The sequence below is a fragment of the Chiloscyllium plagiosum genome, unplaced genomic scaffold, assembly GCF_037043375.1.
Source record: "Chiloscyllium plagiosum isolate Xiang-an unplaced genomic scaffold, Cpla_swu_hap1 HiC_scaffold_30, whole genome shotgun sequence".
NCBI classification, from domain to species: domain Eukaryota; kingdom Metazoa; phylum Chordata; class Chondrichthyes; order Orectolobiformes; family Hemiscylliidae; genus Chiloscyllium; species Chiloscyllium plagiosum.
The window spans coordinates 50619048-50640736 of record NW_028270168.1 but is presented as its reverse complement, the minus strand read 5'-3'; the positions used below and the strand labels follow the sequence as shown (position 1 = coordinate 50640736).

General features: G+C 43.8%; 1 protein-coding gene across 7 annotated transcripts in view; it reads right to left on the bottom strand.

The window, feature by feature from the left end:
* Positions 1–21689, bottom strand: part of adgrb2 (adhesion G protein-coupled receptor B2) — an 805995-nt gene that overhangs the window by 189048 nt on the left and 595258 nt on the right. The gene's annotated exons all lie outside the window — the stretch shown is intronic.

Genomic DNA, 21689 nt, shown 5'->3' with positions numbered 1-21689 from the left:
GACAATCACCACTGTCACTTGAATATCAGGACAAAAAAAAGTGGCTTTAAAAAAAATTTTGATGTATATAACTCATTAACAGACTAAACAAATGATCAATTTCAGCTTACAGCTGATGTCAGTAATGCTGAAATAATTCAAGCAATCGAAAAATGATTTTATATGGCAATGGTCAACAAAATAAATTAATAATTTATAATACACAAGAGTAGGAAAAATGGTGTATGAAGTGACTTAATAAAAATGGATGTGAAATTTCCTTTGCTCAATGCGGGTTGAAATGCAGTGATAAAATCAGGGTTATGTCTGTAGTGTGTCAAAAATTACAACCGGCTGTGTTTCTCACATATTTGCATTCCACAAATATTCATAAATATGAAATAGTTTTCAATAAAGTTCTATCTTCAAGATAAAGTCAGTGTTGCATAAACAAATTCTTTCAAGGCTTTGCATTCACCTAAGACTGATTCAGGTCTTAGGTGTGCAATTGTTGAGTTAAAAAAAGTTTACATTTTTATTTTGTACAAATACAATATAGTTTTTAGTTGGCATTAAACTGAAATATGCCATTTAAATTCTGTAGCTGTCCACATTGAGCAGGGTTTTATTTCAAGCATTTCAGTGGAAAAACAGCTTAAACAGGAACTACCTGAAACTGGATCCTCATTAAATAATTAGATAAACTTTTACATCATGAGTATATAAAACTAGCCAACTTAATGTAATTGAACACTTGAGTGACTCATATAAGAGTGCTGGAGTTAAATAATTCAGAGGATTAAGCACAGGAAGGTTAAGAGACGTTCTGATACCTTTGCTTTTGCACAAGTTTTTTCAAACTCCAGGAACGGAATGACTCTGCTCGAGGAAAAGGAATTGTTCAATTGGTGAGTATCTTGTGATTTACTTTTATTCCATTCCTAAAATTCAAAATAGTATACACATACACACAGTGACAGTCCCTTTGAACATGCTAAGAATGGCTGGGCAGCTGATGTGTCACAGTTGCTGCCTGTGGGAGTCCCTGGATATCAGTGTAGTTCACAGCAAATACATCTGTGGCAAATGACTAAGTATGTGAAAATTAGCAGGTTTGGCTCAGACTTTATGAGCTGGAGGTGAACTGTTGCACATCAAGGATGGCGAAAGTTACCTGGATTTTTCTTTATTGGGAGTCAATCATTCCTCTTAGTATTACATCATTGATTTGATCAGTGTTTAGGGGTAGCAGACAGTGATTACAAATGAGAGAGGTATGGGTGCATAGTGGTGGGTAGCATGGGAGTTTCAACTTTTGCAATTCCAATAAATGAGAGACTTTATTCAGCTTGTCTGGATGAATTTGAGCACAACTGGAAGAACAAATTAATTTAACATTGCACCTTGGTACAATAACTTATTTGAGTTGGGTGATTAAGAAAGAATATACTGGCAATAGCGGTATGATAGTGATGGGGATTGAAATTGTACTTTGCAGCAAAGAGTGTGAATCCAGATACCTATGTTGCCCGCTTATTGCCAGAGTTCAGGGTATCTCTCAGTGATGGAAATAAACTTACAAGTTGAGGGGGAAGATCCAGTCACCATTGTCTATGTAGATATTAACATGGTGCCAGACTCACTTTGTACAGCTTATCAGTACTAGGAGCTGGGAACTAAACTAGGAACAGAATCTCAAAGGTCATAAACTGTGCATTATTACCTGGGCCATGTGCAAGGCGTTTGATAAGGTTCCCCATCAAAGACTCATTCAGAAAGTAAGGAGGCATAGGATACAGGGAAATCTGGCTGCCTGGATACAGAATTGGCTGGACCATGGAAGACAGAGGATGGTGACAGATAGAAAGTATTGAGCCTGGAGCTCGGTGATTAGTGGTGTTCTGCAGGGATCGGTTCTTGGATAAGGAAGTTGAAGCGTGGGTTAGTAAGTTTGCCGATGACACGAAGGTTGTACATAGTGTGGAGGGCTGTTGTAGGTTGCAACAAGACATTGAAAGGACATAGAACTGGGCTGATAATTCAACCTGGAAAAGTGTGAAGTCATTCACTTTAGAAGGGCAAATTTGAATGCAGAATACAGGGTTGAAGGCAGGATTCTTGGCGGTGTGGAGGAACATAGGGATCTTGGGGTCAATGTCCATAAATCCCTCAAAGTTGCCACCTAAGCTGATAGGGTTGTTAAGAAGGCATATAGTGTGTTGGCTTTCACTCGCAGGGGGACTGAGTTTAAGAGCCATAAGGTTATGCGGCAGCTCTGTACAGCCCTGGTTAGACCACACTTGGAATGTTGTGTTCAGTTCTGGTCACCTCATTATAGGAAGGATTTAGAGAGGGTGCAGAGGAGATTTGCCAGGATGCTGATTCGACTGGAGGGCATGTCTTATGAAGAAAGGTTGAGAGAGCTAGGGCTTTTTTCATTGGGGTGAAGAAGGAAGAGAGGTGACTTGATAAAGGTGTACAAGATGATGAAATGCATAGATAGGGTGGATAGCCAGAGACATTTCTCCATGACGAAAATGTCTACAACAAAGGGGCATAACTTTAAGGTGACTGGAGAAAGGTTTTGGGGAAATGCCAGATGTAGGTTCTTTACACAGAGTGGTGGGTGCTTGGAATGCATTGCCAGCAGTGGTAGTAGATTCAGATACATTAGGGACATTTAGGCGACTCTTGGATAGGCATATAGAAGATAGTACAATAAGTCTGTAAGTTAGCTCGCTGAGCTTGAAGGTTTGTTTCCATACATTTTATACAATGAAGGGTATGGTAGGTTAGTCTGATCTTAGAGTAGGATAAAAGGTCAGCACAACATCAAAGGCTGTACCATTCTATGTTCTAATATGTGAAATGATAAACAGACCATGACAGAAAGAGATAGAGCATGAATCTAAGAATCATCCAACAGATAAGACTAAAATTGACAAAGTAACAGAATAATTGTAAAGGTTGTGTATCTGAATACATGTTGTAGTGTTATGAAGGTGTAGACGTGTGATAGTATTCAAAACAAAACTGATGAAATGAGAATTCAAGCAGCAGTTAATAAATACAATCTGGTAGCAATATGCAATTGGGACCTGAATCTTGAAGAGTATAGGACATTTACGATTGACATGGACATGTAAAAAGCAGAGGGGTAACTCAGAAAGCTAATGTTAGAATTAGCAGAGCATAGGAAGATGACCTATGTCCAGGAAACTGAGATGTAGAAACAGCTTGGGCAGAAATAGGTGTAACCTGCTGGCACACCACCCCATTCACCTCCATCCAGGGCCCTAAAAAGTCCTCCCAGGTGAGACAGATGTTCATCTGCCTCTCTTTCAACTTAGTTTACTATATCTGGTGCTCCCGATGTGGTCTTTTCTACATTGGAGAGACCAAACGTAAACTCAGGGCACGTTTCACCGAGTATCTCAGCCAGGCCTACAGAGGCCGACCTGACCTCCCAGTCACAATTCATTTTAATTCCCCTTCCCACTCCCTTTTCAAGATGACTACCCTCAGCCTCTTTCATTGCCACAGCGAATCAGACTGCAAATTGGAGGACACCTCATCTTTCGCCTGGACAGCCTACAGTCCAGAGGAGTCAACATTAAATTCTTCGATTTCAAATAATCTCCCTTCCTATCGCCCGACTCCATTCCCATCCCCTCCTCCTCCCTTCCATTCCTCTGATTGACTTTTCATTCCAGCCAACAACCACATTCAATCCTCCCATCGACCAACCAGCTCTTACCCTCTATCTTTGTACATCTATCCTTACCTCACCATCCTGCTTCCACCTTCTCCCCACCTCCCCACCCCCCCGCCCCCCCCACCCGCTTCCATTCCTTCCTTTACCTGCAAATTCCTTTTCACCCACCCCAGTCCTGAAGAAGGGTTACACCCGAAACGTTGACTTCTCTACCTCTTGATGCAGCCTGGCTTGCTGCATTCTTCCAGCCTTCTGCTTGTCTACCTTGGAAATGTCAGATGGGCAAAGGTAGCCTGGTTGAAGACTTCATAGCATATTTGCAGTCAAGTTTCTTGGAACGTTACATTCTAGAACTGATCAGAGAGTAGGCTATTCTCAACTTGGCATTCAGCAATGGGATTGTATTCATCAACTAATACCTCAGGGTAACAGTGATTGCAATTTGATTGAATTTTACATTCTGTTTGAGGCAGAGAGGAGTGAATCTGAGACTATTTTTTAAAATTTAAATATGGACAATTATGAGGGCATGGGAGTACAGCTGGCTAAAGTGAACTGGCAAGTTAGGTTAAAGAAGATCAAAAGAGAAAGCTAGCCAGAAATAGATTAGAATTCATAAAAGGGAGGGCCAGCTGAGCCTAACATGTTTAATTATGTGTGCCAGAGTGGCAAGCACAACACCGGACAGTAACAATGAACATTAACAAAAGGTGAATACAAAAACACAATATTGCAACAGATGTTCTTATTGCAGTGTGGATGGGAGTTGTACTACAAGACCCTGCAGAATCCCCACTGTGATTCACTCCAAAGGAATTGGCTGTGAAATTGAATTTTCCACTGAACAATTCCTCCATACCTGGCACCCTCCAAAAATCTCTTTTCAGACTGGAGACTTCAGAAACTTCCAAGTTAAATAGTTACTCAGAAAAAGGTAGACAATTAAATACATAGTCTAACTCCTTATTAACAATTAAACAGACTGCATACTTATTTCACAGTTCCCAACTAAACTTCACCCAAACTCCTTGCAACCTTTCAGGACTGAACCACCCCATCCCTGACCCTGATGACTCCCCATTCCTGCTGCCAGACCAGACCCAACAACCATTCTCCCACAACCTGACCTGACCCACCCAACTGCAATGGACCTTCCCACCTTTCCCTTAAGTCCCTTCTCCCTGTCAGTCCCAACCCAAACCACCAGGACCTGACTTTGACTCCTCCCATTTCAGATCTGACCAAGCCTAACCTGTTTGACTAAGCTCTTAATACATACTGGGGTTGTGCAACAGAGTTCCTATTTCTTTAGAGAATCTAAAGAGAACACTATGGGCAATTTAGCACTAAACCTCCTCCTCCAGTTAGTTGTTTCGTCTTGCTTGGACTGGCTTTCAATCCCAGAATTTGATTAATTAGCTGATTTACCGGGGGCAGGGTGGGAGGAGGTGTAGTCTAGGTAGCTGTGGGAGTCAGTCAGTTTATAGTAAATGTCCATGTTGATTCCCAATTCCTTCGTCTCCGCCACATCTGCTCCCAGGAGGACCAGTTCCAATACTGTACAACCCAGATGGCCTCCTTCTTCAAAGACCGCAATTTACCTACAGACGTGGTCGACGATGCTCTCCACCGCATCTCCTCCACTTCCCGCTTCTCTGCCCTTGAGCCCCACCCCTCCAATCGCCACCAGGACAGAACCCCACTGGTCCGCACCTACCACCCCACCAACCTTCATATACATCGTATCATCCGTTGTTATTTCCGCCACCTCCAAACGGACCCCACCACCAGGGATATATTTCCCTCCCCTCGCTATCAGTGTTCCGAAAAGACCACTCCCTCCGTGACTCCCTCGTCAGGTCCACACCCCCCACCAACCCAACCTCCACTCCCGGCACCTTCCCCTGCAACCGCAAGAAATGCAAAACTTGCGCCCACACCTCCCCCCTTACTTCCCTCCAAGGCCTCAAGAATCCTTCCATATCCGCCACAAATTCACCTGCACCTCCACACACATCATTTACTGCATCCGCTGCACCCGATGTGGCCTTCTCTATATTGGGGAGACAGGATGCCTACTTGTGGAACATTTCAGAAAACACCTCTGGGACACCTGGACCAACCGCCCCGTGGCGCAACACTTCAACTCCCCCTCCCACTCCACCAAGGACATGCAGGTCCTTGGACTCCTCCATCGCCAGACCATAGCAACATGACGGCTGGAGGAAGAGCGCCTCATCCTCCGCCTAGGAACTCTCCAACCACAAGGGATGAACTCAGATTTCTCCAGTTTCCTCATTTCCCCTCCCTCCATCTTGTCTCAGTCCCAACCTTGAACTCAGCACCACCTTCCTAACCTGCCATCTTCTTCCTGACCTCTCCGCCCCCACCTCCACTCCGGCCTATCACCCTCACCTTATCACCCTCACCTTAACCTCCTTCCACGTATCGCATTTCCAACGCCCCTCCCCCAAGTCCCTCCTCCCTACCTTATTTCTTAGCCTGCTGGGCACACTTTCCTCATTCCTGAAGAAGGGCTTATGCCCAAAACGTCGATTCTCCTGCTCCTTGGATGCTGCCTGACCTGCTGCGCTTTTCCAGCCACACATTTTCAGCTCTGTTCTCCAGCATCTGCAGTCCTCACTTTCTCCTATGGTTCTTTTGCCAATCATCTTGCTAAGAATCTCTAGTTTCCAAATCTTCTGCCAATGGGAATAGTTTCTCACTGACTACTCTGTCAAACCTCATTTCAAACTTCTCTACTTTAAGGAGGATCAGACTCCACTTCTTGAATCTATTCATGTCACTGAAGTCCCTCAGTCTTGGAACTATTGTCACAAATCCTTTTTCCACTCTTTCTAAAGGCTTCATAACCTTCCTAAAGTTTGTTATCCAGATATTAGCATTCCAGATAAGATGAATTAAAGGTTTATGAAAGCTTTCTTCCTTTTGTACTTAAAGCCTTGATTTATAAGTCCAAGGTTCTCCATACTTTCTTCCCACATTTTCAACCTGCTTAGCCATCTTCAATGGTTTTAGAGATTTACCTCCAGATGGCTCTGTTTCTTCATCCAATTCAGAATTGTGCTCTTTATTTTGTACTGCTTTTTCTCATTATTCCTACAAAATGTATTGCTTGACACTTCAGTGCATTAAATTCCATCTGCAATACATCCATCCGGAGATCAATATCCTCTTGTAGTCTGTCATTATCTTTCACATAGTCTGCATGGGAGATGATGGCATAGTGGTAATATCACTAGCTGCTAGAATTTAAATTCAATGAACAGATTCAGCTAATTAATCAAATTCTGGGATTGAAAGCCAGTCCAAGCAAGACGAAACAACTAACTGGAGGAGGAGGTTTAGTGAACATGTCTAAACACAATGATGGGGGAGCCCAGGATATCAATGTAAGAGATAACACTGAAGCATTTGCAACCACCTTCAACCAGAAGTGTTGAAAAGATGCAAAAATAGAAATTCCTGGAAAAACTCAGCTGCTCTGGCAGCATCTTTGAACAGAAATTAGAGTTAACGTTTCAGGTAGTGACCCTTCTTCAGAACTGATGGTTGCCAGGAAACGTTTGGTTTTATGCAGAAGATGGAGTGGGGCAGGAGAAAGTAAACGAAAGGTGAAGATAAAGACCAAAGAGGGAGAAAAACAGTTGGAAAGACAAAAGAATGAGTAAAGGTCAATCTAGGGAAATGCATAGCTGCTGATGGGTGCTATTACGAGCTGAGAATGGGTTGTGCGTGGTGTCAGCTCACATGATGATAAGCCTGGTGTATGGGTAAGTGGAATGACATGGGAGAAGGTGCCTCAACCTTAAAATTGTTGAACCCGATATTAGGTCCAGAAGGCTCCAGAGTTCCCAAATGGAAAATGAGGTGCTGTTCTTCCAGCTTGTGCTGAGCTTCGTTGGAGCACTGAAGCAAGCCTGAGACAGGGACGTTGGCTAGAATATACAGTGATATGTTGAAGTGGTGGGTAACTGGAAGCTCAGGGTCTTTTTTGCAGACAGAACACAAGTGTTCTACAAAGCGGACAAAACATTTCCCCAAAGTGGAGAAGACCTCACTGGGAGCAGTGAATACAGCAGACTAGATTGTGTGAAATGCAGGTGAAGTGCTGCATCACCTGGAAGATTTATTTGGTGCTTTGGATGGTGAGCAGGGATGAAGTAACTGGGCAGGTGTTACACCTTCTGCAATTGTAGGGGAAGGTGTGTGGGGCTGAAGGGACATGTTGGGAGTGAAGGAGGAGGGGACCATTGTTTCCCTGAGGGAGTGGCTGACAAGGGAGGGGAGGGGAATGTGCGTCTGGTGGTAATGTCCTGCTAGAGATGGTAGAAATGGCATCTAATGATCCCATTAGTATGGATACTAGTGGGATGGTAGATGAGGACAAGAGGATTGTATCGATGTTGTGGGAGGAAAGAAAGGAGGTGAGGGTCAAAGTGCAGGAGATGAGTCGCAACTGGCTGAGGCCCTGTCAACTACAGTGCTGGGAAAGAACTTGGACATTTCAGAGATCCTCTTAGTGAGGTTGGCATCATCAGAACATATGCAACAGAGATGGAGGAACTTGTCAGCCTTTCTAACATCTCTCCTTCTCAATGTTTATCCCTCAATTGACACTTCTAAAACAGATCATCTGGTGATTATTACATTCTTGTTGTAGGATCTTGTAGTAAGTAAATTGTTATTGTTATCAGTGTTTTGAGATGCCCTGAGGTCATGAAGGAATTATACAAAAACAAATTTTTTTTCTTCAAGGATTATAATACCAAAATTGGTTAAATAAAGTGGTAGTCTTAAAGGTTTGCGTAAAGATTTACAGCTCAGGTGCCAGTCGTTGTAGTTGTGGGTATGTTCGCTGAGCTGGGATGTTGGTTGGAAGATGTTTTGTCTCCATCTAGGTGACATCTTCAGTGTTTTGGAGTCTCCAATGAAGCAGTGCCCTACTGTGACTTCTGGAATTTATATGACTCCGTTCCTGCTGTTTCTGGTTGTTCATTGTAGTGGCAGGTATATTGAGTCTAGGTCTATGTGCTTGTTCATGGAGAACAGACTCACCCCTCTGTGACACAGACTCAGCCCTGTGTTATAGAGTCTCACCTCTCTGTGACACAGACTCACCCCTCTGTGACACAGACTCACCCCTCTCTGTGACACAGACTCAGCCCTGTGTGATAGAGTCTCACCTATCTCTGACACAGTCTCACCCCTCTGTGACACAGACTCAGCCCTCTGTGCGATACAGTCTCACCTCTTTGTGATAAAGACTTAGCTCTCTGTGATACAGACTCAGCCCTCTCTGATACAGTGTCACTCCTCTGTGATATAGTCTCACTCCTCTGTGGTACAGTCTCACCCCTCTGTGATACAGACTCACTCCTCTGTGATACAGACTCACCCCTCTGTGATACAGACTCACCCCTCTGTGATACAGACTCAGCCCTCTCTGTGAAATAGTCGCATTCCTATGTGATACAGACTCACCCCTTTGTGATACAGACTCAGCCCTCTGTGATATAGAATCTCACCCCTCTGTGATACAGACTCATCTCTCTGTGATACAGACTCAGCCCTCTCTGTGATACAGACTCAGCCCTCTGTGATACAGTCTCACCCCTCTGTGATACAGACTCACCCCTGTGATACAGACTCACCCCTTTGTGATACAGTCTCACCCCTCTGTGATACAGACTCACCTCTCTGTGATACAGACTCACCCTTTTGTGATACAGACTCACTCCATTGTGATACAGACTCACCCCTCTGTGATACAGACTCACCCCTCTATGATACAGCCTCACTCTTCTGTGATACAGACTCACCCCTCTATGATACAGTCTCACTCCTCTATGATACAGACTCACCCCTTTATGATACAGACTCACTCCATTGTGATACAGACTCACTCCATTGTGATACAGACTCACCCCTCTGTGATACAGACTCACTCCTCTGTGATACAGACTCATCTCTCTGTGATACAGACTCAGCCCTCTCTGTGATACAGACTCAGCCCTCTGTGATACAGTCACACCCCTCTGTGATACAGACTCACCCCTCTGTGATACAGACTCACCCCTCTGTGATACAGACTCACCCCTCTATGATACAGCCTCACTCCTCTGTGATACAGCCTCACTCCTCTGTGATACAGACTCACCCCTCTATGATACAGTCTCACTCCTCTATGATACAGACTCACTCCTCTGTGATACAGACTCACCCGTCTTTGATACAGTCTCACCCCTCTTTGATACAGTCTCACCCCTCTTTGATACAATCTCACCCCTCTGTGATACAGATTCAGTTGTTGTGAGTGATGCACAAATTTGTTCGTCTGAGACAGATAAGAAGGGGTAAGATTAAGGAGCCTTGGATGATGAGAACAGAGGAGCTTCTCATCAAAAGGAAGAAGGCAGCTTACGTAAGGTGGAGGAAGCACAACTTTAGAGGATTACAGGCTTGCGAGAAAGGAGCTCAGAAATGGACTGAGGAGACCCAGGAGGGGGGCACGAAAATTGCTTGGCAGGAAGGATTAGGGAGAATCCAAAGACATTTTACTCATACTCACGGAATAAGAGAATGATCAGGGTGAAGGTCAGACTGATCAGGGATAGCGTACGGAACTTGTGCGTGGAGTCTGAGCTGATAGGGGAAGCCCTAAATGAGTTCTTTGCTTTGGTTTTCATTAAGGAAAGGGACCTTGTTGTGAATGAAAACTTTGAGGATCTGCGATACAGGCTTGAACAGATCAAGGTTGATGAAGTTGATGTGCTGGCAATTTTGGCAAACATTAAGATTGATAAGTCCCCTAGGCTGCTCCGGGAAGCAAGAAAGGAGGTTGCTAAGCTGCCAGCGAAGATCTTTGCTTCCTAACTCTCCACAGGAGTCACACCAGAGGATTGGAAGGAGTCGAATGTTGTTCCTCTTTTCAAGAAGGGTAATAGGGAAATCCCTGGCAATTACAGACCAGTCAGTCTTATGCCTGTGGTCAGCAGAATTTTGGAAAGAATTCTGAGGGATAGGATTTATGACTATTTGGAAAAGCATAGTGTGATTAAAGGCAGTCAGCATGGCTTTGTGAGGGGCAGGTCATGTCTCACAAATCTTATTGAGTTCCTTGAGGAGGTCGACGAAGTCGAGCAGTGAATGTGGTGTATGTGAACTTCAGCAAGGCATTTGGTAAGGCTCTCCATGGTAGGCTCATTCATAAAGTCAGGAAGTATGGGATACAGGGAGATTTAGCTATTTGGATTCAGAATTGGTTGGCTCACAGAAGGCAGAGAGTGGTTGTAGATGGAAAGTATTCTGCCTGTAGGTCAGTGTTGAGTGGGGTCCTGCAGGGCTCTGTTCTTGGGCCTCTGCTCTTTGTAGTTTTTATAAATGACTTGGACGAGGAGGTTGAGGGGTGGGTTAGTAAATTTGCAGAAGACACAAAGGTTGGAGGTGCAGTTGATAGTATCGAGGGCTATTGTAGTCTGTAGAGCGACATTGATAGGATGCAGAGCTGGGCTGAGAAATGGCAGATGGAGTTCAACCTGGATAAATGCGAAGTGATGCATTTTGGAAGGTCAAACTCAAGTGCTGAATATAGGATTAAAGACAGGATTCTTGGCAGTGTGGAGGAACAGAGGGATCTTGGTGTTCAAATACATAGATCTCTCAAAGTTGCCACCCAAGTGGATAGGGTTGTTAAGAAAGCATATTGTGTTTTGGCTTTCATTAAATGGGGGATTGAGTTTAAGAGCTGCAAGGTTTTGCTACAGCTCTACAAGTCCCTGGTGAGGCCACACTTGGAATATTGTGTCCAGTTCTGGTCGCCCTACTATAGGAGAGATAAAGAGGCTTTGGAGAGGGTGCAAAGAAAGTTTACCAGGATGCTGCCTGGACTGGAGGGCTTGCCTTACAAAGAGAGGTTGACTAAGCTCGGACTTTTCTCTCTGGAGAGGAGGAAGAGAAGTGACCTGATTGAGGTATACAAGGTAATGAGAGGCATGGATAGAGTCAAAAGCCAGAGACTTTTCCCCAGGATTGACTGGCATGAGGGGTCATAGTTTTAAGATATTAGGAGAAAGGTGTAGGTGTAGAGGGGACGTCAGATGAAGGTTCTTTACGCAGAGTTGTGAATGCATGGAATGTGTTGCCAGCGGTGGTGGTGGAAGCAGAGTCATTAGGGACATTTAAGTGACTGCTGGACAAGCACATGGATAGCAGTGAATTGAGGGGTGCATAGGCTAAGTTATTTTATTTTACATTAGGATTAATCCTCGGCACAACATCGTGGGCCAAAGTGCCGGTTCTGTGCTGTACTTTTCTATGCTCTATGTTCTATGTTAACAACATTCGCTCTGGACTCCAACCCTTAATTGTGCACAAGACCTTGGCTAGACTGAGAACAGATACCGGGGAACTTTATACATTAAAGGTACAACTTTGGGTCTGGTTTCGCATGAGAAGCAGTTGGTTCAGTTATCACTAATTATGGTAAAAAGGTTCTGGCCAAGCCTGATGCAGCGAAATTGGTTGAGAAAGATTCACTTATATTGGCTCAACATGTTTCATTTAGAAAATGACTGCCTGAGTGAAATTCTAATTAAATATCTGGAAAATTCTCAGGAAGGTCTAGGGACTATCAAAAGAGTCAAGGCCATCTTTGTGTGTTCACCAGGAAGCAATTCCATGATTCTGCAAGGCCTACCCAATGCCATTTGCCTTATGGGAAAAAATAAAGGCAGAAGTCAAAGGGCTGAAAAACGAAGGAATCATCAAACCAGTCAAGTTTTCAGAATGGGCAGCACCAGTTGTACCGATTATGAATCCCAATGGGTTGGTTTGACTTTGTGGGGCATTCAAACAAACAATAAACTGCTTGATGCAGTTGGATAAATCCCTCACCGAGAGGATTTATACGCAAAGCTGGCAGAGGGGCTATCCTTCACAAATCTGGAGATTAGCCAAACGTACTTGCACTTGTGATTAGATGAGGATTCCCAGAAGTATACTACATTTAATACCCAGAAGAGATTGCATCAATATATGAAAATGCCATTTGGGGTATCATCAGCCTGTACAATGTTTCAGTGAACGATGGAGAACATTTTACAAGGTCTATCCCAGGTTGCCATTTATCCAGATGACATGCTAATAACCGGGAAGACCAACAAGGAGAATTGGCGAACTTGGACATAGTCCTCGGATGTTTCCCTCAGGCGGGCTGCATAAGGCTGTTTAAAATTGATGATGATATTTGACAGCTGCATGACCTTGACCAAGTCCTATGATAGATGACTCGCATTCCATTACATGCCGAGGATGGCACACTCAACTTGTTTTTCTGTACTTGCGTGTTGTTACACTGTACAAGATAGAGAGTTTTGTTCTGAATTGTTGGACTTCCTCTTGTACCAGGATCTCAAACTGTGCGAGGAATGAATCTAAGCCTCCAGACCAGCCGTCGATCGAGGAGTTAGGGCTTCACAGTAACTCAGTGGTTAGCACTGCCGCCTCACAGCGCCAGAGTCCCAGCTTCCATTCCAGCCTCAGGTGACGGTGACTGTGACTGTGTGGACTGTGCATATTCTCCCTGTGTCTGCGTGGGTTTCCCCCAGGTGCTCCGGATTCCTTTCACAGTCCACAAATGTGCAGATTAGGTGGAGTGGTCATGTTAATTTGCCCATGATGTGCAGGGTGGTGAGCTAACCTTGGGAAGTGCAAGGTTATGGGGAGGGGGGAAGTAAGTCTGAATGGAATGCTGTTCGGAGGGTCAATGTGGACCTGATGGGCCGAATGACATGCTTTCACACTATAGAGATTCTGTGCGAGTCCAAGAGGGACATGAGACTTATTGTCTTTTTCATTTTTTATTTACTTAATAAACATTCATATTTAAGTAAATTTATGTTGCCTAGTCTTCTCCTAACTACGCTTAACTGAGTCTGAAGAACCATTTGGATACACTTTGTGATCCAAGACATTTCTGGCATAGACAGCAGGATTCTAGAAAATGTTTAAGAGAAGGGAAAAGCAACGTGATGTTCTGGAGACATTCTGTATTCCAAGATGGAATATAGCAAACTCTGGATTCGGGTCTGTAGCTAATATGTTGAGCTGAAAATGTGTTGCTGGAAAAGCGCAGCAGGTCAGGCAGCATCCAGGGAACAGGAGAATCGACGTTTCGGGCATAAGCCCTTCTTCAGGAATCAGCTAATATGTTGACACAAGTAGGACCCTGAAAAGAATGGCGCATGGTTATAACCTTAAGAAGAGAGAACAGAGGGTTATTCATTTAGGCTACTGGACATGAGTGCTTGCAGGAAGCGGGCTTCCCCAGAAGCAAGGACAGTGTACCGTAAATGGAATGAATTTTGTTAAAAGCTTTGAATTCTACATATAGAGAATTAGAAGAATGCCAGGCTAAAAAGAGGCAGCTTGACGCTGCATTGATGGCGGTAGAACAGCGTAACATCACCCTAACTGAAGCAGTAAGACAGTGCAGGAGAGAGCGAGAAGATGGAGGAGAAACAGGATCAAATAGTATGACATCTGGCAAAGGCACAACAGAAAAAAAAATGAAAACTGCTCAGTCGGAAAGTTGACCCAGTTAAAGTGCGCACTTATTAACTCACAATGGGACCCCAACAATTGGGATGGAGACATTTGGCATTCGTCAGATTCAGAGTATGCAGGGATGGATGAGAAAGGGGATGCTCCACCTCCAGAGCCATCCTCTGAAAAGGAACTAACAGCACGACTCCTACATATAAGGCAAAACAAATAGGAGGACAAATCCACAAAATTCAAGAATACTGAGAGATTACTCTATGTCTAGATTGCAGGACTTGGAGTTGCGCTTTAAGCACAAATTGGGTGAACTCTTCGCTGATGTGGTCATGGGGTCATTATCATGTTGAGTGCCCAGAGAGAGGGAATCTAGGATCATTAAGTGTTGATCCATATGTGAATAGTGCTTTTGGAAACATAGGGCCAACAGAATCATTGTGGAATGCACTGATACTAGCATTAGGAAACTGGGGTGGGGGGGTTGACACCGTGACCCAGTGATTAGCACTGCTGCCTCATAGCACCAAGGACCCAGATTCAACTCCAGCCTTGGGTGACTGTCTGTCTGTGTGGAATTTGTACATTGTTCTCACGTCTGCATGGCTTTCCTCTGGGTACTCTGGGATCCTGCCACAGTGCAAAGATGTATGGGTTAGGTGGATGGGCCATATTAAATAGCCTGTAGTGTCCATAGATGTACAAGTTATGTAGATTAGCCAGGAAAATGCAGGGTTACAGGGATGGAGTGTGGGGAGGGGTGAATCTGGGTGGGATGCTCTTCGGAGAGTTGGTGTGGAGTTGTTGGGCTGAATGGCTATTTCCACACTATAGGGATTCTATGATTGGAAAGGTGATGTTGAAAAATGGGAAAGCATACCAGAAGGTATAAAACATTTGAGGAATTTGGCTACACAAGCAGGTATGTATTCTCAACAGTTTCAGGATCCAGACCAGGAAACTTTCACAGGCAAAATGAGGAGCCCACTCATGCAAAGTGGTCCGGGCTGGATGAAAGCTGCTCTATTAGGGACAGGCAATAGGACAGGTATGTTTGCTGTTCGGGCACTTAGAGGATATGGAGGATGGTAAGCAAAGAAGGGGGCACACCTGAGCAAATGACAAACAGTGACATGATGGAAATGGGATGGGTCTGAAGGTGAAACAAAAGATAACCAGAAGAGAAATGTTTACAGCATTATTAAAAGCAAGAATAGAGAAGAGTAAGATCGATGAAACAACTACAAGTACCAAGTATGGTGATGATGCACCACTCTCCAAAGAGAGACTATATCAGGTGTGGAGGAAGAAAAGGAAACCACACTTACTGCATCCACCACAAGGTCACTAGACCCTAGCCTGGAGGAAGTCAGGTGTTGCGGCAAGCCAGTTAGCTAATTGATTTAGGGTGGGGACTGGACTCCGTGGACTTTGTAAGGGCATTGATGGGATGACCAGAGACCCGAGGCCTCATGTCCCCATCACTGTTTATTGGAGGAAAGGCAATATACAATGAGATATCACATTATTAGGCACTGGTGCACAAGTGCCATTTCCATATAGACACGTAGCGCTCAATATGACTATGAATGAACTTGGTGGGGTGGTAACACTGGCAATCGGAAGAACTATTAGAATAGCTTGGGGAACGGTCCAATACATGTAGTTCCGATATTGATATCCAAAGTACCAAAAAATATTATTGGTATGGACTTGTTAAAAAGCACCACCTTGCAAACCCCACTGGGCAAGTTTTCTTTTGATACACAAGATGTGACAGTTACTGTTTGCAAGGCAAAATGGGAACCCCCTCATTATTCCTCTGCCCACACGGGTGGTTTCAATGAAATAGTTTCATACACTAGGAGGACACAAAGAATTTGGGAATACCATGCAGGGCCAGTTAGCTGCAGGAATTACGACACTATCTGTGTACAATAGCTGTGTATAGCCTGTAAGAAATCTGAAGTTGATGAATGACAGTTGATTACCGCCAACTCAATAAATATGCTCCCTCATTGTCAGATGCTGTGCATGATGTGGTCACTGTTATAGAAGAAAGTGAGGACTGCAGATGCTGGAGATCAGAGCTGAAAAATGTGTTGCTGGAAAAGCGCAGCAGGTCAGGCAGCATCCTGAAGAAGGGCTCATGCTGAAACGTCGATTCTCCTGCTCCTTGGATACTGCCTGACCTGCTGCGCTTTTCCAGCATCACTGTTATAGAAAGCTTGTCATGGACCAGATACCTTGTATGCCGTTACTGATCTAGCAAATGTATTTTTCTCGATACCGATAGCCCCGGAATCACAAGCTCAGCTTGCTTTTGCTTGGGAAGGTCACTAACGTGCCTTCTGTCGGGTACCACAAGGTTACCTACCCAGCCTAACCTATGCCATGGGCTAGTAGCAAGGGACTTAGATATAGCACATTGTACTGATGACATCTTGATCTGCGGACCAATGGAAACCTCAGTGGTGGAAGCTCCAGACACACTGGTGCAACATATGTGAGACAGAGTCTGGGAAATAAACCCAAAGAAGATACAGTGACCAGCACAAGCTGTGCAGTTTGTAGGCATTAAGTGGACAATAGGGGATAGAGACATCCCTGAAAACATAAATAAAATATACAAGAAATGGCTGCTTCAACTGGAAAGATTGAGGCACTGAAATTTATTGGTATACTCCGATACCTGCGCAGACATATACCTTACTTGACCATGTCATTAAGACCATGTCAATATGCCATTACCTGAAAGAAAGCTCAGTTTGAATGAGGCAATGAAAAGTAGAATGCATTTCTGGCTACCACAGAGGCCATAGCGCGAGCCCTTCACTTGGCTCCTTGGATACCTTGCTTACCCATTGAATTCCAAGTATCAGTAGTACAAGATATAGTCATCTGGAGTTTGTGGCAGAGGCAAAAGGAGAAACCAAACCTTTGGGTTTCTGATCCAGAAAAGTGACTGAGGCAGCTCCGAGTTACACACATTAAAAAAAAGATTTCTGGCCTGCTACTAGGCCTTAACAGAGACTGAGGGGCGGATGGGCAAGGACAAAGTGCTCCTCAGACCAGAATTATAAATTCTAATGTGGGTGTTATCTGATGTTATGACCCATGTGGGTGGTCGAGCCCAACAAAGCTCCAGCTGTTCGAGCCAAGAAGGGAAAGGGAAAGAAAGAGAAAGAGAAAAAAAGTTGCCAAACACCATGAACAAATAGCTGAATACCAACCAGGTGAACAAACCCCAGCTCTGACCTGGCCATACCTGCACCTACCACTCAATGGGGTGTTCCATTCGAACAACTGCCAAAAGATACTCGACACTGTGCTTGGCTCACTGATGGATCCGTTACCTGGAAGAATGGTCAAAGACAGTGGCGAGCGGCTACATTTAATCCCTCTATGCAGACTATTATCCATTGTGAAGGAGATGGAGGATCAAGGCAGTATGCCAAATTAGCAGCTGTGGTTGTAGCGCTGGAGGAGGAGAGTCGGTATCTGCACACTTATATTGATTCGTGGACAGTTACCAACGGGATGGTTGGATAGATGCCAACCTGGCAATCACATGACTGGAAGATTGCTGGAAAGCCTCTGTGGGGAACACAGCTATGGAAACAAATTAAGGGCAAAGGCATGGCACAAAACAATTACTGTGTACTATGTTGATGCCCAAATGAAGGATGGTTCAGAATTTGTTGATCACAGCAATACCATAGATAGAACAGTAAAAGCCAAAACAGTTGAAGGAAAATGGCTCATGAAAAATCAGGACACTTAGGGTATCACAGCACTGTGCAATAGAGAATACATCAAGGTTTGCACTTATCTGCTAATCTGGCGAAAAAAGTCATTGGCAGGTCTAAAATTTGACAATAGGTGAAATATGTTTCACAGCCAAAAAAGCCAACAGCACAGTCAAATGAAGAGATCGGCCTGCTCAAATCTGGCAGATTGACGATGTTGGCCCATTACCATTAAAACACTGATATCAATATCAATTAATCATGGCGGACACTTACTCTGGGCGAATGTTAGTTTCACTGACAACCAAAGCAAATCAGAGTAGCACTCTTAAGGGCCTAGAGCTATTGATATCCTACTATGGTGAAGCATCAGAAATATAATCAGATAATGGTTCACACTTTACAGGTTAACAGGTGCAGCAATGAGCTGCAGACAATGGGATACATTGGATGTTCCACATTCCTCTGCTGCTGGTCTTATAGAATGAATGAATGGGTTATTAAAACAACAAATTAAATTATTGACCCCAATCATACACTACAGGGATGGCTCAAAGTGTTGCTGTAGGCATTATGCTGTAGGTATAATTTGAATAATCAGCCTCTGAAAGGAGATATATCCATGAGTAGAATGTTCAAAGAAGGGGTGGCCAGTTACATCCTCCTTGTAAACCTACAATGTCTGACAACCTTTGTACGGGAGGGAATGTGTGGGTACACCACCTGCAACACCCACCTAAACCTGATGGGACACTTGCCCATAGACTAGATGATACCTATTATATAATGATAATGGGGCAAGAAGTACCAGAATATTAATGAAATTAATGAAAAGGGAGTGAGTTGTCAAAGATTGTAAACTGATAAGATATGATTTCTTCACAGAACCATTCAAATTTATTTTGGATGCACGTTGCTGTGGATGATTCATCAGTTGACATGGGCAACTGATTTACATAGCTGGAGTGCAGATTTGGCATCGACAGTGCAAAAGACTGAAAATGTGCAGGGCAACTTTACTTATCAATCAGGAAACCGATGTGTCATTGGACACTACACAGCTACATGCACAGCATATGGGATATGGGTAGCATTGGTATGTTTACCATACCTATAGGACACGCAGTACAACTGTAAACTGCATGGCAAACAGAAAAGACTTGTAGGATCTAAAATACAGTTAAAAAGTTAATGAATAGAACCTGATTATTGCACTGGATATAGAACAATACATATATATTGCAAGGAGTAAGTGAAATGATAAAAACCACACAATTTACGATCAATGGTATGGTTGTGTGAATGCATCCGACATAGTGGATAGGACATGAATGGTAACCATACGGTCAGTCCGGAAAACCTGTCAACAACAATTAGGGATGACTCATTTTTCAATGCCTCCACTTAACATGCACCTAAGTAGTTGTATCTCCCAATGTACTTAATTTCATGATATGGGTACAATAAGAGTCAAAACCCCTAGGGTGTAAAATCGAACGCTTAGTTATGCAACTGCAAAAGACCAGGCTAAGACGGGGGCTTGGTACGATAACAGGAGGGAACAGGCATTGGATCATTAAATGTCATGGATGTTGACACCTTGCGAAACAAGATACAAAAGGTGGGTAGACTGACTGGGAATACCATGAGGTTACGAAATGCTTAGAACAGAGGGATAACTGAGAATATATTATAAGACCATAAGATATTGGAGTGGAAGTAAGGCCATTCAGCTGATCGAATTCATTCCGCCATTGAATCATGGCTGATGGGCATTTCAATGCCACTTACCTGCACTCTCCCCATAGCCCTTAATTCCTTGCGAGATCAAGAATTTATCAATCTCTGTTTGAAGACATTTAATGTCCTGGCCTCCACTGTGCACCGTGGCAATGAATTCCACAGGCCCACCATTCTCTGGCTGAAGAAATGCTTCCTCATTTCCATTCTAAGTTGAGCCCTTCTAATTGTGCCCACGGGTCCTAGTACCCCGCCTAACAGAAATAGCTCCCCAGCGTCCACCCTTTCTAAGCCATGCATTATCTTGTAAGTTTCTATTAGTTCTCCCCTCAAACTTCTAAATTCTAATGAATACAATCCCAGGATCCTCAGCCGTTCATCGTATGTCAGGCCCATCATTCCAGGGATCATCCGTGTGAATCTCCACTGGACGCGGTCCAGTACCAGTGTGTCCTTCCTGACCTGTGAGGCGCAGGATTGGACACAGTATTCCAAATGGGGCCTAATTTATAAAGTCTCAGTAGCACATTGCTGCTTTTACATTCCAAATCTCTTGAGATAAATGACAACATTACATTTGCTTTCTTAACCACGGACTCAACCTGCAAGTCAGCCTTAAGAGAATCCTTGACTAGCACTCCCAGATCCCTTAGTATACTTTGGCTTTATGAATTTTCTCACCGTTTAGAAAATAGTCCATGCCTGTATTCTTTTTTCCCAAGTGTAAGACAGGCACGGTGCTCACATTGAACTTCATCAGTCATTTCCTGGACCACTCTCCTAAACTGTCTAAACCTTTCCGCAGCCTCCCCACTTCCTCAGCACTACCTGCCTGTCTGCCTAACTTCGTACCATTGGTGAACTTCGCCAGAATGTCCCCAGTCCCCTCATCCAGATCACTAATATATAAATTGAAGGAATATATAAAGTAGTTTTAATTTGCTGGTGTTGGTCATATACTCTTATTATATGATCTTCTGCGGCTACAGCTAATTTACATCTGCATTTGGAATTGCAACGAAAGCTGTCAAATATCACCAGGGGTGGATTGTAAATGATGGACTAAAATTGATGATGATATTTGACAGCCGCATGACCTTAAATAAATCCTTTGACGAGTGACTCATATTCCTGTACTTGCCAAAGACGGCACAATGAACTTGTTTTCTGTATTTGAGGCTCATTACACTGTACAAGAGAGAGAGTTTTGTTCTGAATTGTTGGACTTCCACTTGGACCGAGATCGCGAACAGTGCCAGGAACGAACCTAAACCTCCAGACCTTCTGCAAGTCCCTGACAGGCAGAAGGATGTGAGATTTATTGTCTTTTTGCTTTTTTTTCATTTTTTATTTACTTAATAAATATTCATATTTATGTAAATGTATGTTTGTTGATTCTTCTCTTAACTACATTTAATTGAATCCGAAGTACCAAATCCAAGATACAGGCATACACCTTAGGAGGGAAAAATGCATGTTCCAGGTACTCCAAGAAATCTACTTGAGCTACAGAGTCGACAAGACCGGGTTATATCTGTTGGAAGATAAAGTGAGGGTGATCAAAGGTGCCCCGGCTCCCACACATCTGTACCGGAACTTAGGTCTTTCCTTGGGCTGGTGAACTACTACAGAAAGTTCATACATAACCTGGCCTCCATCCTGGAAACTTTGCATCAACTCTTAAAAATGGGTCAGCCTTGGAAATGGTCACATAGCCAAGCCATAGTTTTCAGGCAAGTGAAGAAACAGCTATCATCCTCTAAGGTGTTGGTACACTATGATCCCAAGTGAGATCTGGTACTGACATGCGATGCCTCCCCGTGTCGCTCATAAGTGGCCCAACGAAGATGAACGCCCGATAGCATACGCACCCAAGACTTTGTCTAATGCAGAGTAAATATATGCCCAAATAGAGGAGGAAGGTGTGG